At 42.4% G+C, this 13588-nt stretch overlaps 1 long non-coding RNA gene across 2 annotated transcripts in view; it reads right to left on the bottom strand.

The window, feature by feature from the left end:
* Window positions 1–12833, bottom strand: part of LOC103162492 — a 54849-nt gene extending 42016 nt beyond the window's left edge. For both annotated transcript variants that reach the window (XR_004768459.1, XR_003482603.2), the window contains exon 1: window positions 12754–12833. This is a non-coding gene — a long non-coding RNA (uncharacterized LOC103162492). The remainder of the gene's footprint in view (window positions 1–12753) is intronic.
* Window positions 12834–13588: the final 755 nt, after the last annotated feature.

Here is a 13588-nt window from a genome sequence, read left to right as displayed (position 1 = left end):
AAATTTCCCTCCTCATGTGCTTCCCACACCAATTACTCTCTATGGCCCATCTTTCCATGATGTGCTGCCTATGAAGCTACATAGAGTATACTCTCACGGTGGGTGTTAACCAGGCTCTATATGTACTGTGTCCTTTCTTTCTAAGAACATAAACTCTGCTTTGAGACTCCTTCTAAGAGAGTACCCACATCAGGCACTGTTATTTTTTCACACATTGCAGAAATGAAACACAGAATACCTTTAGAAATCAAAGTCCCTCATCTACTTAAGAAAAATTTCATAGTTACTCAAAGTAGAAACTTCCAGGTCATAACTCATCAAGGACGAAGCTCAAGGCAAGAAATTGAAGGCAGGCCTGCTTACTATTTGCACTTCATTACCTCTAACCCAGGAATTCATTTCAGAGCCTGAAAGTACAACAGGAACCATGGAGGATGCTCTTTGACAGCTCACCTGAAAGCCAGCTCATATTCAGCTTGTTTTCTTATAAACCTGCCAGAAGCATCTGTGTAGGGATGGTGCCCAGTAGGCTGGACCCTCCTTCATCAATGTAATGATCAAAACAATGACTCACAGATGTCCACAGGCAATTCTCATCTATGCAATTCCTCAATCAAGTCTGTCCTATGATTCTTGGCTGTGTCAAGTTGACAGTTAAAGCTAACCAGGACACAGATCCCAGACACTTTTTTATATAAATCAACTATATATTAAGTAAAAAAAATGACTTAATTGGTCAATATTTGGTAGGAAGAAATCATCCTGAAATTTTCTTTGACCTCTTATAAGCATAACTGAAGTCATAGCTCTTTCTAATAACTAGAATAGTGCAAACCAAAAGCTGGCATTTGGAAAACTGGAAGCAGGGAGACCAAAGTGATAGATAGCTATGTGTCCCTTCACATGTTTGACAACAGCATCCCTGACAAAATGCATCATCCCTTACTGTTGACTCAGGTATGAGCTCCAATTGGTGACTGAAACCTGAGTGATGATGGTTATTGTTACGATGGAATATGCCACACCATTTTTGAGATGTATTTGTGTTAAATAAAAACTACAGAAACATTATTCTGCTTCGTTTTGTTTTACCAAAGTCCTACATGAGACCCTAGAAGAAAAACTAATACCCAAAATGGAATCACACGGGGCCACAATTCCAGACTGGAATTCCATTGCTATCTGACCTTCCTCAGAAGAATGAAAGAAAGATGGATTTTTCACAGAGGCCACTTGCGGTAAAAATTAAGTTTCCTCTGCCTTCATCCTTACATTTTTTTAAACTCTTACAGAAAAACACCTGAAGTAATTAAGGACTTCTCCATTATCCTGTCTCGCCTTCTCTGACAAGCACTTTTGAGATAACCAGCCCACCTTCTGTTCTTTGTTTCTGCTTTCTTCAGCTCTTCTCTGTCACGAAGCTGCCCTCCCTGCTCAGCCTACCCGAACATTCCTTCTGCTTTATGGAATGATGAGTTGCCTGATTCTAGAATTTAAAAAAAAAAATCTAAATTGCTAAAATTTTGTCTCTGTGTAGACTAGGCTGGCCTGGAAATCATGCAGACCCAGCTGTTAATGCTTCCTCAACACAGGTTTAAAAGCATGTAACATCATGCCCATATCACATATTATTCTTAAAGTAAAGCATTAACATATTTGTGTAGAGCAGAACAGCACATACATATCATTTAAGTTACAGCATGTGTGTGCTGATTAGTAGGGGTGGGGGTTGTGGAGTTGGGGACGAATGTGGGACAAGTTAAGGGGAGGAATTAGGGTGAATATGGTTGAGATACACTGGAATGAAATTCTCAGAGAATTAATAAAAAAAGATTTAAATATACAAGCCACACTCAATTCCTAGTGTGTCTTTAAAGAGGGAAGTCTGAAAATTGTGTTATCTTGTATTAATCAAAATCTGTATACAGTGATTACAAGATAGAATGAGGAATCCAGGTCATGTCACTAGTTGCTCGGCTGTTCCCACTAGGAGACCAGCTCTCTGCCACTGCCTGTGGTAACCTCCCAAATTACGATGGGGAAGCTCCAAACCCTGGCTTCTTGCCAGCTCATCCATGGTCCAAGAGAGAGACCCCTTGCCCTCGGTTCTTATGGGTCATGTATCCCCAGAGAAAACCACACCCATTGGGTCAAGCCACCCCAATACAATTGGCTATCAGAACAAATTCCCACAACACATCTTAGAGGATTTTTGTTGTTGTTGTTGTTAATTAAAATGAAGCATATTTATGAAACCCTTCATTTCCTTCAACAATTCTGAGTGACTTCCACTGAGCTTGCTGCCTTCAGAGTATTTTTTTTTGAGTGACTAGTAATGTACTCTTTATAAACTCTTTGAGTAGATAAAGCCATATATGCAGATAAAAGATAGATAGATAGATAGATAGATAGATAGATAGATATGTATATATATGTTGGTAGATAAATAGATAATAGACAGATAGATGATGTAGATATATCCTCATCCATTCATTCATCCATTTAATTATTCAATATTGAGTTCTGACTGTAAGTTGGAAACCTTCTAGACCTGAAGATAAAGTAAGAATCAGACATTCCCTATTGTTATGGGGCTTATATGTTTGAGAGGGGAGAGAGAGAAAATAAACAAGTTTTTTAAAAAGTATATGTTGGAGGTTAAGAGATGAAAAATAGCACAAAGTAAGAGGGATAAGGATTTAGGATGTGTGTGGTAAGGAGACTGGGACATTCAAGGAAGCAGGGGACTGGCACTGCAGGGTTGATGGGGGGTGTCTTCAAGTGGGGAGTATCCTGTATACAAAAGATCCAAGAGAAGACCCCCAATGTGCAGAGACAGGAGTGTTCTGAGACCATCAAGTGGCAGTTGGGTGTTTGGTGTGTCTCAGGGAGTCTTTGGGATATTGTGGATCCAAGGCTAGTATGTGTAGAGAGTGGTGAGTGAAGGACAGGAAGTCTATTCTATAAAGTGGGGGAGGAATAGGGAGAGAGCAGCCTATGCAGTCTTGAAGACTACCACAGGGTTGGGCTTTACTAGTCAGAAGCTTCTGAGGGGTGACATCATTTGAACTACATTACAGAAGATAACTCTAGTAGCTGTAGAAGAGGCTATGGAATCCAAGAACATATGCACAAGGACCAGCCATGCTAATATTGAAAGGAATTTAGAGGACAACAAGGCTAAGCCTGAGCAACTGGCAAACCAGGTTTCCAGAGGTTGACATGAGGAAGCAAGCAGAAGAAGTTTGGCAACAGGGAAGTTAAGACAACTGCTAATTTAGGCCACACAAGAATGAGACTGTGTCAGAACTGGGGCCAGAGATCCAGGGAGCCAGGCTGGAGGCCTTTCAGCACCCTAGGGCTGTCCTGGGGAAGTCTCCATGGCCACATCTTCTGCCATGGCTGTAGCTACCAGGAAGAGACAGCTCAGGCCCAAATCCAGAGACTGGACACCAGATACCGGAACCTTAGCCCATCTATCAAAAGTTCCAGCTATCACTGTCACTCTTGGCAGGAAAAAATATATAAATAAATAAAAGATTCCATTGAGCTCTGGGTTTTCACTTGCATCTTCCAGTGTGAAGCACTGATAGAGGCTGAAAGCTGGCTATAGGAGAGCCCAGAGAAAGTACAAGAACCCCAACATGCTATTTGAGGGGACCTTGACCACAGTGAAGGAGGCAAGGCTTCAGGAAGAGGCCTGGGATTTATGCTTTGCTTGTTCCTAAACAATTAATGAACAAGCTGCTATTTTTCAAAGAGGATTTCATTTCCCTTCTGTTTCCAACTCTGGGCTAGGCTTCTTATGGACACAGGTTCACTATAGATAGGGTGAAGGCCTGAAATGAGCTGATGAAAACTATTTCCTTGTTTGAGAAATAGTTCTTGAGGGGAAATGACAATGTGTGTGGAACTGGCTGAGCCACTTAGGCCTATAATCCAAGGGCTTTGAGGTGGAGGCAGGAGGATCAAGAGTTCAAGGCAACCTGGGCTACATGAGGCCCTACTGATAAATAAAACAAAACTCCAAAAGGATCAACAGTTGCCTCCAAAATAGGGAATAATTGCCAAGTCCTGTGTGATGTTGGACTTGACCTGACCAGGGGTGTTGAGAGAATGAAGAAAGAATGGGCAGACAGACACACGTACAGAAAAGCTCCATCAGATGGGTTATACACACTCTGACAGAATTGCATCAACTATATAACAACAAACAAGAACCTCTCAGCTTCTGTTATGTCCAGCACAGAGGGGAGGAGATATCTCATCTCAGTAGGTGTCTTTAGGGGAATAGTCTCAGGCTGTAGACATCCAGAAGGAAGAAACTGCAGTTGCTCATTCTCGCATACATTTGCCAATCATTTGCAACCACTTGTACACACTGTCAACATTTACCATTGGACCACAGGAAGGCTTTGCCATCCTTATGAACCTTACCCCAGGAAAGGTTGCTGTACTCCCATATGCCTGAGGCATTCAGGTTCTTGTCATGGATGTGCTCGTGTCAAACAATACACATCCATTCAAGACTTCATTTGCTCTTTACACATTCATTCAGGGCTTCCTCAGCTCCTCACAATAACAAGTACAAGTGAAGAATTATGAATAACCACATTTTTATGTCAATATTTCAGGAACCTGGACATTTAGAAACTTATGGTTTAGTGTTCCTTGAGAATAAACATTATTGCTAGACAACCTTAATAAGAGATCCCTACTTGTTGCTCATCAACTGAGAGGTTATCAGTTGCAACAGATTGAGTTTCCATCCTCATCTCCCAACATCTGTATGTTGAAATCCTAACCCTAAGGTGATGATGTTAGGATGTGAAACCTTGGCAAGGGATAAGGTCAGGAGGATAGAGCCCTTGTGGGCTGAGATCTGTCATCCTTTAGCCATGTCAAGTCATAGTAAGAAGGTATCAGCTCTGGGACAGGGCAGTCACCAAATCTAGAGTCTTCCAGCACCTTGGTCTTAGACCTCCCAGCCTCTAGAACTTCCCAAAATAGATGGTTATCACTTCTCAGGTCACTAAGTTTGGGTATTTTGTCCTAGCATGCCAATAGAGTTTATCAAGGCATCATGAAACTTTGTCTAACAGAATACCATCTGTCTTTTAAATATACAGGAATATCCTCAAGACAGATTTTTTTTTAAGTTAAAAATGTCTACATGGAAGCCAGGCCATCAATCTGAGCACTCAGGAGACTAGAGCAGGAGGATTACAAGTTTGACAATAGCCTGGGCTACAAAGGGATACCCTGTCTTGAAAACAAAAGCTAAAACAAACAAACTAGATGAAAAAGAATGGCTATGGTGTTATTCCATTTGCAAAACAAATACATGTCTATGTTCTTCTGTATCCATTAAAAATTCTAGAAGGATGGAGGAAGGAGGAGATGGGCTAGTCAAAGGTGAAACGTTTCCCTTCTCCATTTGTGTCTTTCTGTACTGTCTCAATTTTCCATGTTGCATGCAGATAACCTCTATACCTCTACACAATGGACACTTTAAATCAGTTCCATTTGTGAGAGATGATTGAGCCTTTTGACAAAGTTACTTGAGGCCTTTCTATGCTGGCCTTTCAATTATGAGGCTGTGTGGAACTTTGTCTCGTTCAATGCCTAATGTTCTCAATAGCTAGATGTTTTTGGTATTGGATGCTGAATTGTATAGTGTTAAAAACCCATGCACTTATAAACAGTCAACAGTTTTTATTGAATTAAGAGGTCCACAGAATGGGCACGGATTCTTGAAAGGGAATTTAATCTCATAGCTGAGACTTATTTGATGCCTTGTCAGTGACAGCCTCCATGAAAAGCCCATCAAGAATGTAGTGTTTTTTGGTTTCTGTTTGTTTTGCCGGGGGGGGGGGGGGGCGCCCCCTCCCCAGCCCCCAGTCATTGTAGCTCCCTAACCTGGGTGCTTGCCTTGACATTTCACAGAGAACTCCAAGAGAGAAGAGATTGGCCCAGGGACATGTGGCTGGCTAGAATTGGAAGCAGAGGACCCATATGTTAGACATTACTCTTCATGCTTTCTCTAACTCAAATAAGCTTGACTACTGGAAAATATGACTGTGATGATTCCGAAGAAATTTAACTTGCAGAGGCATCAGAGGCTTATGAACATTTATCACTTCATAGTGGTGCATGCCCCAAGTAGGAGGGTTGCTGTAAGTTTGAGGTGAGCCTGGGCTACAGGGTGAGATGTCATCCCAAGAGAACAACAGTAACCAAGTGACTAAAGATTATCTAGAGCTTATAGCACATGCCTGTGGCCCCAACACTTAGGGGTGGAGTGTTTGAGGTAATCCTCAGCTATATAGTTTTGAAACTGGACTGGATTTCCTGAGATTCCATCTTAAAAATGAAAGAAAGAAAGGAAGAAAGAAAGAAAGAAAGAAAGAAAGAAAGAAAGACCAAAAAAGAGTAGGATGTGGGGATTTTAAGGCTGTAGAGCAGTCAGTCCCCTTTATCTGTGGAGGTTACATTGCAAATCTCCTCAGTCAATGTTTCCACATCGACTCACACCCACCCTATTGGTCTTCACTGCTGGCAATATTTTTGAAATATATACCAGCAGACTAATAAGGGTATCTCCTTCTGACATAAGAATTTGTTTTGATTTTTGAGACAGGGTCTTGCTATGTAACAAAGGCTGGCCTGTAACGCCACAATTATAGCAATCGTCTTGCTTCAACCTCCCCAGGAGCTGGGATTACAGGCATTCCACACCCTGCCCCCCCACACACACACAGATTGATGACAGGATCTCTTACAAAAACATTATAGTTAATAATTACTGCCCCAAATGCCTTGCATAGGATTTATACTGAATCAGCTATATCCTGGAATTGTTCTATTTTAAATCTAACTCATCAATATGGATCTGTTTCAGACAATTTCCCCCATGCTTTCTAAAAAACGGAATTTTCAGATCAGCTCTGGCTGACTGAATTCCAGTTAACAAGGTCTGATGGGATGGCATGCTGATGTTTTAACCAATTCTGCAAATGCCTGAATGATGAATTTCTGGGTTTAGATGAAACTCTGCATTGTGGAAGTTAAAGGCTTTGACCCCAAAGAAGGTACTGGGCCTCACCCAACACATGCCAGCCTCCTCCACCTGCCATCAGATATCCCTCTGGTTTTGGTGTCCCCAGTTCCCTCTTTATGGTCATTCATTAGAGAGGGAGGGAGCAGATAGGGACACAAGCAGATAGGGAGCAGAAGATGCCCACACCAGAGACCTAGTCTAGCAGCTTACCCAGAGCTGCCTTGCCTCAGCTCTCCTAAGGGACAAGCCTTCGGCCTGAATGTTAACTCTTCACCACAGTGAATTCCTCATATCATTGGGTGTTCCTTCCTCTGTCAATGTGAATTGCCACACTCACTCTGCAACCAAAATAGCCAGTTCTTGGCCCCTGGAGCAAGCCAATTTGTGAACACTCTTTCTTTGGTAACTTAAGCCCTTCCTTTACCCAGTCAGGGGATTATTAGTAGGACTACAGACTGTATGTGTCTCCTTAATGTCTTTGGACAAAATAGCTCTTGGAATGTGTCCCCTGGTCTTGTCTTAAATGACATCCCACACTAAATTCATACTTAACATGGTTGGAAGGCATGCATTTCAATTATAAAATTGAAGATAAGAATGGTCCCTCATCTCCTAACACTGGGTTCTCAGTCCCAAACCATGCCTGAAGGGAGCGGTGCCACTCCTCCTAGATGCCTGATAGACCAGAATCCTCTGCTCACAGGACCAATAAATGGAGACTGAATTATAATAATATAGGTAAATGGATGGCACGTGGAGAAGACAGCAGGGAGACAAGAGCCTGGGCATGCATCATAAACAGGTAAAATTGACATAATCAGGTCTCAGGATTGCTTTATTCATGAAATGTGTCTGAATCATTTGGTGATTTGAGGTGTGGGTGGCCAAATGTTCACCTCTCCTCTATGCTGGGTGTTATTATCCAGCCGGTTGAGCAGGAAGGTTTATTATTTGGCCCCTGGTGCAATTTGCTTTCTGAGTTCGCTGAATAAACAGGTTAGTGAAGCATCCTATGAAGAACCCTGCTGGTGGTCTTCGGAGAAGGAAGAGCTCTTTTCCAAGAAATGTTTGTTGTATTTGCAATATCTGATGAGAAGAGATTCTTTGAAATCCACTTGTCCCAAAGCCACAGGAAGCAGCCCCATCCTCCCTCCTGTGAATGGGAAGTAGGGAGTGTAACTCCATGAGCCAGTTTCTCCTAGTGAACTTCACCACTGAACACTTCCCGGTTGCTCGCCTCCCTGGTGTATCTCACTTCCCTGGTGTATCTCCTTTTAACAGGGATGGAAGTAGGGTAGGAATCTCAAGGAAGATGTTTGCTGTAAAGATAGCTGTTAAACTGAAGTCTGCCTGTCCATCTCCACTCCTACCCAAAGCCACATCTGTGTTAGGGATTCTACAAGGCCGATGGCCTGATCAATGTCATTGTAACAAGTTAGAAGTTTGCATATTCAGAACCAAGTCATCTTGGGCTATCTTTATCCCACCCCCACCCCTCCATCGGCCACTTATCATACACCTTTATGTCTGACCTTTAACTGACAGACAAAACTCTTAGAATATGTTAACAGAACACTAACTGTCACCTGAAAGCTGAGAATGTCCCCAGAGTACACTGGGACAGTGTAGCAGCCCGTCCTGCATTTCTGCAGCCAGCCCATCTGCAGGGTATTTGGTTCCTTAATTTATAACTTCCTTCACTTTTAAGGCTATAAAAGCTCATGCAGTTGCCTCCATGGTGGACCATGTTATTCAGAACCATCTGAAGCCATGTTCTCAGGCCACGACCACTCAGACTAAATGACTTTTTCTTCCCCCTGAGCTGAGAAGCTCTGGAATGTTGAATTTGTGGGCAGAGAAATGAAGAAACATGGTTGCCTTATGGGAAACCATCAGCCTTGTCACACCTTGAATGAACTCCCAGCTCTGTAGTCATTACATCTGTGACCCCAGACTCTCTCTGTATCACACTCTTGTACTGTCATAAGATGTACTAGCTTACAGAGACTTCTAAAGTAATGACAAGTGATGTGGTTTCTGAACTGTGACCCGGACCAGCATCACACAGGCGTTCATAATACAGGCAGATTGCAGCCCCATCACAGACCCAGAGAATTGGGATGTGGAGAGAAGGAGGCAGGAGGTGGCAGCCTGTCTTTAACAAGCCCTGTCAGTGGTTCTGATGCACAGAAGAAAGTGGGGACCACTGTCCCAGGCAGATGACAATCCCAGTAACTGCACTTGTTGCATCCAATCAGCAAAGAAGTGTATCGCTTATGAATTTACTTTTCTACTTCAAATAGCATTCACTTTATTCGGGTTTGAAAGTTCTTTGGCTTGGTAACTCCAGTGTGCAGAGTTGAATTAGAGATGTCCAGAACAATATATTAAAGGTTTGCTTGCTGATGTGACACTGTCTTAATAAACTGACCTGTCTATCAGTACAACTGAAAAAGATGCAGAGATCAAAAGTCACATTCTGGATGGGTGGTAACAAGCCCTGAAATGAATTGCAGGCTGAGTCACCTCTAGTGCTTCAGAAAAGTCCCAATCTAAGATTTGTGAATTGGGATCTGAGAGCAAGGGGCCTTAGAAGTTTATTTTCCAAGTATATGCAAAAGCATTCACATGTCTTGAATTCATGATAGCATGAAGAGTATCTGTGATATTTCATGGACTTGATAAAAATGTTTTAAAGTGATGCACATTTACAGTATCTCAATATGAACCACAGCCACGTATGTAAGACCAACCTGCACACGCTACACCACAGCCATGTATGTAAGACCAACCTACAAACTCTACACCATAGCCATGTATGTCAGTCCAACCTGCATGCACCATACCACAGCCATTATGTAAGGCCAACCTGCATGCACTACAGTGCTAAAGGGCTGTCACTGTTGCCTATGTTCTAAACTTTTGCCTTGTTGACCATGCTTGACTTTTCTATAAGAAAAAACAATATTGTTTCAAAAACGCAGAAAATAGCGATGTGCCATGAACTTATGGAGTGGGAATTTCATGTAACTAAAGCTAGAAAATGGTGATCCAGGGTCTGGAGAGGTGGTTCAGTGGCTAAAAGTGCTTGCTTTATAAGCATGAGAACCTGAGCTCAAATCCCGAGCACTCATGTAAAAGGCAGGGTATGGTCACATACTCCTGTAACCCAGGTAGTGAGAGCAGTTGGAGACAGAGGATCCCGGTTTGATTACTGCCAGCCTAGCCTAGCTCCAAGTTTAATGAAAGACCCTGTCTCAAAAGACTGAAGAAGAGAATGATAGAACTGGATATCTGATATCTACTTCTGTCCTCCGTGGGAGTGCACCCAAGGGCATGCATTGTAGTAGACTTTCTTGTTGAACTTTCTTTTCAGCTGCCAGCCCCCCAAAAGGACATGGAGACTTATTATTAATTATGAAAGCTAGGCCTTAGCTTAGGCTTTTTTCCCAACTAGCTCTTATAACTTAAATTGACCTGTTTTTATTAACCTACATTTTGCCACGTTACCTCTCCTATGTACTGTATGTCCAACTTCTTCAGTGTCTCCCTGCCATCTTCTGTGCACTTAGATGCCCGGAAGTCCCGCCTATTCTTTCCTGCCTAATTATTGGCCATTCAGCTCTTTATTAAATCAGTCACAGTGACATATCTTCATACAGTGTAAACAAATATTCCTCAACAGTGTATCTTCATACATATGTGTGCACCAATGGATGGACATGCATACAAATAAATAAATAAATGGAAAGAAAGAAGATACTGATAGAAGTCAATAGAAAATAGAAAATAACAAATAAATTAAGGGGGTGGATGAACAGGAAAGCAAAATACACCTGTGTCTCTAAAAGGATTTTACTTCAGGTGGTTTGTGGCATGGGGGCCAGTATAAATTCAGGGTTAATCTGGGAATGTGATTCTCCACTCCCATCCTTCAGCTTTGCCATGTTGACACAGAGACAGAGTTGGTCATCTGGTAGGCAATTCAGGTAACTGGGCAACTGTCACCCCAGTGTCCCCCGTGAGCACCAAGGACAGAAAAGAAAGAAACCAGAGTGATCAATATCGCACATAACACAGAAGTGATGGAGACCTTGTTCGAGGGCCACCTACCTCTCAGGAGTGAGGTTGGGGCAGGTGAATGACACAGCTGGCCTTCCACTTCCTATACAGTTTGTGCTGTCAGTTAGTAATAGGGAAAATGGCTCCCCACCCAAATGGTCTAGAATAACAAGTTGAATCCTAAATAACTTGAGCTGAAGAACTGACTGCCCTCCAAGCTAGGGAGGTGATATGCACCCGTCATCTTAGTACTTTGGGATTAGCAGCAGGAGAATCAGAGTTCAAGGCCAGCCTTGGCTATGTGATGAGTTCAAGGCCATCCAGGGTTACCAGAAACCCTGTTGAGAGAGGAGATGTGGAAGTGTAAGGTCAAAAAACTGCTTTTAGTGAATGTGCGCTTGCCATCCTCACCCTCAATGAGGATCTTCAGAAGCTACAGGGAGTGAAGCCAGGCCAGCAGCACCAACATGCCCAATACACGCTGGCTCTAAAAGGGCTCGGCTTGGGGCCCCATGTTCTGTAGTTGCCTCATTACTGTCTTCATAATTCGATCCTTGCATTAACATTTTTGTTAAATAAAGTCCAGAGGGACATCAGATCTTGGAGTATGTGGGGAGAGGGGACTTGCTCATGCACCCCCACAAGGTTATCAGCTTCCTGTTCCCTTTCAAAGAATACAGTTGTTTCACCAGGTAGAAAGCTTCCCGGACAAAGGTACACAGGGAGATCCAAAAACCAGTGCTCATAACCCATCCACCAGTGCCATGGGCAGGTATGGAGGGCCAGAGGAAAGCCTATATATACTCAGCTTTTGAACGCTCTTGTTGCCCAAATAGCATGACATTAAATCACAAATGAAAACACAATGAGAGATAGAGACAGAGAGGAAGAGAGAGAAGAGAAAGAGGAAGAGGGAAACCCTTTCCTGTTTTTGAAGGATGAACCATACAGGATCTTGTGTTCTGAACTCTGTAGATGAAGACCAGGTCCAAATGAGGATGCTTATAAAGGAGAAGGGAAGACCTCTGAGAAGAGATGATGGCCTTGTTGATTATGGCTGGTGTGTCTGAGAAGCTAATCCTTCTCCAAGGATGCACAAACACCCTACCCTGGATGATACTCAATAGCAGAGAGTGTGGTCAAAGCAGAAGCTTTTTCCTAGGAAAGACTCTAGTGCGTATAGACCATGACACAGATGTGCTTAACTCCACAAAGCACAAACTACTATCCCAAACACCCCTTTCAAACTCGTGTATGTGAGTCCAGAGCCAATCCAAGGAAGTTTTAGAGGCAGCAGAAACAAGTTCTTTTCCTTTTGCTCAGCAGTTTTCAACCTGTGGGGGCTCAACTCTTTTACTGGGGTTGCCTAATAACCATCAGAAATATCAGATGTTTACATTATGATTCATAATAGTAGAAATACTACAGTTATGAAGTAGCAATGGGAATATGTAACAATAACTCTTTCCACCAGCTGCCTGAGTTCCACCACCACACTAGGGCCCCAAAACAACACAGAGAGTCTTATATTAATTACAATACTGCTGGCCAATGACTAGGATTTCTCATTTGCTAGCTCTGTCCTAAGTATCAACCACAACCATTAATCTATATATTTTATAAAGACTTACCTTACCAAGGACGCTGGCACCTGTCCTCTCTTGCCAGGATCACATGGCAACTCCTGTCTTTACTACATTTCCCAGAATCCTCCTTCTGTCCTGGTCCCGCCTATCTTCCTTCTCTATTGGCCAACAATGTTTTATTTATTAACTAATAAGACAAACATATACACAGAAGGACCTCCCCCATCAGGAATAGTTTTATGTTTGGGGGTCACCACAACATGAGAAACTGTTTTAAAGGGTCACAGCATTAGAAAGGTTGAGAACCACCACTCTTGCTAAACAATGTTGCAGGAGAGATATGATATCAACCACAGTAGGTCAAGTTCACCTTTCTTTGCAGAAAGAATCTTTTGACCAACTTTCCTCTGTCCCCATTTTGAAAAGACTTCATTTCATTAACAGAAGAAATAGTTGTGCTCTTTAGAAAATGTTAGGTAGCACTTTGTTCGACAAAGACTTGGAAAGCACACACATCCTCCCCAAATTACAATGTGAATGATTATTAGTGCAAAGTATACTGCAGACATGTTTATAAAAATCAATTACATTTCACAACGATTTCTAAATTATCCCCACAGAATTAAAAACTGTTTTAGGATTTTAATGAATAAAAACTCATTTCATTGCTTCATAAAAATGAAAATAAAATCCATTAAGCTCCTGAGTCCCTCTGAGTGTTTTGGCGAGAGCCTGTAGGTGATTAGTCATGACTCAGCGTGGAAGAATCGCAATCATCTGTTGGAAAGGGCCCTTTCGAGACCTGCATATCAGCCATGCTCACATCAGATCTCACCGGCTTCTTGCCTTCCATTCAGGAGAGAATTAGTTCAGGATGCTC

Source organism: Cricetulus griseus, chromosome 2 (genome assembly GCF_003668045.3).
Source record: "Cricetulus griseus strain 17A/GY chromosome 2, alternate assembly CriGri-PICRH-1.0, whole genome shotgun sequence".
Taxonomy (NCBI): Eukaryota; Metazoa; Chordata; class Mammalia; order Rodentia; family Cricetidae; genus Cricetulus; species Cricetulus griseus.
Note: the sequence above shows the minus strand (reverse complement) of the source record. Positions and strands in the feature narration are given on the sequence as shown.